Genomic DNA, 5158 nt, shown 5'->3' on the forward strand with positions numbered 1-5158 from the left:
GCTAAATATTTCATTTATACATATATATACACACACAGGCATATATGCTTTATATGTGTATTTATATGAATGTTTCAGATATAATTTTCTTTATCCAATCATCCACTGATGGACACTTAAGTTGATTCCATATCCTGCTGTTGTGAATAGTACTGTGATAAACATATAAGTACAGGTATCTTTTTTGATATAATGTTTGATAAAATAGTTTCCCTTTTGGTGTATGTTTATAGTGGAATTTCTGGATCAAATGATAGTTTTACTTTGAGTCTTTTGAGAAATATCCATACCGTTTTCCATAAAGGTTGTGCTAATTTACATTCCTGATAATTGTATGTAAGTGTCCCCTTTTCCCCCCCAGCCTCACCGAAATCTGCTGTTATTACACTTTCTTATGGTAGTCATTCTCACTAATGTAAGATGGTATCTCATTTGGTTTTAATTTGCATTTCTCTGAGCATTGTTTCATGTTTGGACACTAGTATATCTGCTTTTGAAAAATGAGCACACATTACATTTAAAAATGATGACAGAATCCTACTAAGTTGGTGCAAATGTAATTGTAGCTTAGCCATTATTTTTAATGAATAAAATTGCAATTACATTTACACCATTAAAAGTAATGGCAAAAACCTCAATTACTTGTGCACTAACCTAATATGTACCTGTGATTATCTTTGAAAACTTTCAGAAACATGTACATGGATTTTCTAGATGTAGGCAAAAATAATTTGAGAGTTGATTAAGTTTGGATAAAGTGTTTGGTTAGATGTGAGTTTGTTTTTATCTGTGTTCTCTTATTTCTCCTCCTTTCAATCATCTGAATCAGCAGGTGGGATTATGGCTATGAGTATCTAAGGCACGTGTCAGAAACCATTCTCAAGCACTTAAAAACCAAGTGTTTCTCTCTCTAAAAATACCTTGCATTGACATAATTGACATAGAATGAAGTGTTAGAATATCCAAAAGGGAAGTAGAAAGTGGTATATACAAATCTCATCAATGGATTAAAATATTTGTTTATTCAGTAAGGAATGGCTGAGGCACTCAATGATTTCAGAAATCTACAGAAAAACAGTGACATTTCAGGTAGCCTGGAAGGATGAGGAGGTATTTGCCAAACATATATCAGGGGAGTAGGCAGACCAGACAGGAGAAGAGAAGAAGAAAGTCTTGGAGACTTAATAGTTCTTTTTGTGTTGACAAACAGTGGATTCAAGAATTCCGTCTTTCATATAACAGTGCAGTTTACTTTAATCTCTTCTTTTGCTAAATTTAAAAGATCTAACTGCCCATTATTTCATTCCTACTATAGGTTAAAGAGTGCTTTTGGCTGGACCTGTGCAATACCTCTCACTACGCCCATCTGTGCAACAGGGGTGAGACTTGGTTTGGGGATAGAAAGGTCATAACATATGTAAAATTAGAATATTTTTAAAAACATCTGAGCATTAATCTAAATAAATATTAAATAAGAAAATAAGAGAATAAAAACCATATACGGTACTGAGAAACTTGTGAAAAGATTTGATACTAAGACACTAAAAATGAAAAGGCTGTGAAAGTGTCCTGTACCTTAGGCCTAAGTTAATACCATCTCCAAATTATAGCATAATTTTAATAAACAAATAATAAACGATCATTTATAATCTTTTAGCAAATATTAATGTGCAATATTTTGTTTCTAAAACATCAAGCCAGGCACAATAGGGAATTCAGGCAAGTAAGAAGCCTGGCCCGCTCCTTTAAACAGCTATTGAGCTACTTGTGAGGTGACTGTACACAACACAAAATAGGATAACTCCCTGGAAAAATGAGTGTGCAACAGTGATGACTGGGAGGCACACACAGAGAGGTAGGCATATATATCAGGTTTCTAAAATATATTCATAAAGAACACAGAAACATAGATGGCTACAGCAATGAGAATTAATGAATTGACATCAAATGAGCAAATTAATGAGACATAAGAACTAATTTCAAGAGTTTGCATAATTAAATTACGATCAGATTAAATTACGAAAAGCAGAACAAAAGCTGGTTTGTCATCTACTTCTTTTGAGTAACAGTGCAAAGCCCTAACATGGCAGCAAGATAGCATTTATGACATTGGTAGATGAAATCTCCATTACTTAAATTACATTAGAACACATAGGAACAGACTTCTACCAATACGGCATTAATGGGGTATCAAGAAGGCCAACAATAAAGTGGTTTTAACAAATGGAATGCAAATATCTCATGGTAAATAAAACAGCCTTCTCTGATAACTCATAGATAGACTATGAATTACAGCTAGTGCTCGACGTACGACCACGATTGGTTCCGACAGACTGGTCGTAATACGATTTGGTCATAAGTTGAGTAGGCTATATGTACAGTACTGTGAAATGATGTTATAAAAATATTTAAGTCATATTTTATCATAATTTTCTTTCATTATTGTTATATATCATAATTTTCTTTGTTCATTTTATGCCATTTGTATCATCCCTATACCATTTTGTTTCTTATTTTTACATTCGTCAGGTTTAAGTAAAACACTGCATTACCAGTATAACTGGTTTAATATTTGCAAAACATACAAAATTACAAAATACAGGTGCATACAAAAATACAAAATACAGATGTATAAAATACCATAGGAAACATTTTCCCAATTGCAAAACATATCAAAATATATAAACATGTATGAAACATTTTATTGGCCACAGGTGCTTGGCTGCGGATCGTTGATGTCATCTGAGGCAGCAGTTGGGGTTACCGGAGTTGTTTTTTTCATAAACATGGTGAGCTTTGTCTGAATTGTATGTTTCTTTTTTTCTTCACAAATTTCACGATACGGACGAAACACATCGTGCGCCATCCGTTCAATCCTTGCAAATCGTTCGATGTTTGGATCCATTGCTTCGAAATGTATAAGAAGTTTATTGGGAGGGGTTTGATGAAAAATATCCAAAACACAAAACACAAATTGCTGTACCGAGTCTGGGATAACAGTTGAAATGGTGCACGCGGAGATGGTAGTGCTGCCGGAAGCTGGTCCGCACTGCCGTACGCCCAGCTGGGCAACGTTTGCGCTGCCAGACACGGAGCAGTCGTGGCTAGCGATTGTGGTAGTAAAGTTGAATGGTCGTAAGTTGCATAGGTCGTAAGTCGATCAATACCTGTATCTGAAAACAAGATTTTAAGTTGAGCCAGAACTTATTGAAGATTTGCTAGATTTACTACTGGCCAGACCTGAGTTCTTAGAATCCTTGAAGGATATGAAAGCTTGTGATCTGTTCTTTGCCCCCAAAACTTGAATTTTCACTAGGAGATGGCATGCAAACACCAAAAGGAGGAGTTGTACATCTTGTAAGTGTTTTGGGAAGGAAAAGGTCAGTAAGAAGAGAGATGGGTATGCGTTTGTTTTGTGGAGAAGATAGGTAAAGCATCAGGCTTTGGAGGTTAGACAGAATTTGAGTCAGTAAACAGATATAAATTCCCACTAACGAGGCTGAGCACCTAACATAATCCTGGTACTGAGACTCTGAAGGACTTTGATTCAGAATTCTTCTGCAGTGAGTAGCTACTAATGACTGCCATGGCTATTCTGGCTCTAGGGCTCATGATTTAAGGATTTGGCAACATATAGATGTGAATGAAAACATTGAAAATACTTAAAAGGTGCAAGACTCATTCACTCATTCTTTATATTTATTGATATATTTTTACATGTCAGTGTCTAGTGTTATAATGAACAAAATATAATTTATTCAAATTATTTGAGGTTATAATTTTATCTATTTACCCATAAGTTACTTTTACAGAATTATGTCATCTTGCCATTTTTGTTCAGATTCATTCTTACAAACTATATACATATATATGCACATACTATATGAATATATACATATATACACACATGTAAATGTATATACATATACATGTGTATACATACACATATACACACATGTACACATACATATATGCATATACATGCATACACACATACACGTGCATACATACATATATACATACTCATGTATACACACATATGTATGTGCATACATGTGTGTATATATGTACATATATACACATATGTATGCATATATGTACACATACATATGTATATGTGCACATGCATACATATATGTATATGTGTACGTGTGTATGTGTAAATGGGTATGCATGTACATATATGTGTTCATGCATGTATGTGTGTGCATTTATGCACATATGAACATATGTATACGTGCACATGCACATATATGTGTGCGTGCACATATACATATATGTATACATGTATATGCACACATATACATATGTACCTGTATATATACATGCATATGTATCTATGCATGTACATACATACGTATATGTGTGCATACATATGTATATGTGTACATACATATGTATATGCACACATGTACCTTGATACATACATACATGCATACACATATACATGCGTGTATATACATACACACATGTAAACATGTGTATACGGACACATGTATGTATCCATGCACATATATGTGTATTGCACACATATACATATATGCGCATATATGCATGCATGTACATGTGTGCATACATATATGTATGTATGTGCATGCATGTATGTGTGTGTATGCACATATGTATATACATATATATGTATACATGTATACATGTAAGTGAGTATATGCATAAACATGTATAGATATATGTGTGTGTATATATATGTATATATACATACTTATAGTAGCCCATATCTTCCCCTTTATGTCAATTTTTCTCTCTCCCTCTTGTCCTGAATTGGTGGTCATTATTTTTTGATATTTCTTTGTATAGGCCTTCCTTACTTTGCATAGATCCACAGATTTCAGTGTTTGCAGTTTAGCTAAAACATGATCCTATTTCTGTTATCACTATGCATTAATTGAATCTAGTTTCAGGACATACAAACTTCACTCCTGGCTCTTCTGTCCACACATCATCTATTCTATTCAGTTCATGCCTAAACAGCAAAGTATGTCTTTATGCTTCTTCCTTGTCTGTTGGTGATAGACCTGTATGACATTTCACAAAATGGATCATCCAAAGAGAATTGGCCACAAAGGTATAAGTCCAGCAACAAATGAAAAATGATTTCCCTGAAAACTAAATGGAATTTGACGTAAACAGAATTTTGGAA

General features: G+C 33.9%; 1 pseudogene; it reads left to right on the forward strand.

Annotated features, from left to right (window-relative positions):
• Positions 1-3883: 3883 nt before the first annotated feature.
• Positions 3884-4778, forward strand: LOC116562113 (annotated as a pseudogene).
• Positions 4779-5158: the final 380 nt, after the last annotated feature.

This window comes from Sapajus apella, unplaced genomic scaffold, assembly GCF_009761245.1.
Source record: "Sapajus apella isolate SASKATOON/1434 unplaced genomic scaffold, GSC_monkey_1.0 scaffold31, whole genome shotgun sequence".
Taxonomy (NCBI): domain Eukaryota; kingdom Metazoa; phylum Chordata; class Mammalia; order Primates; family Cebidae; genus Sapajus; species Sapajus apella.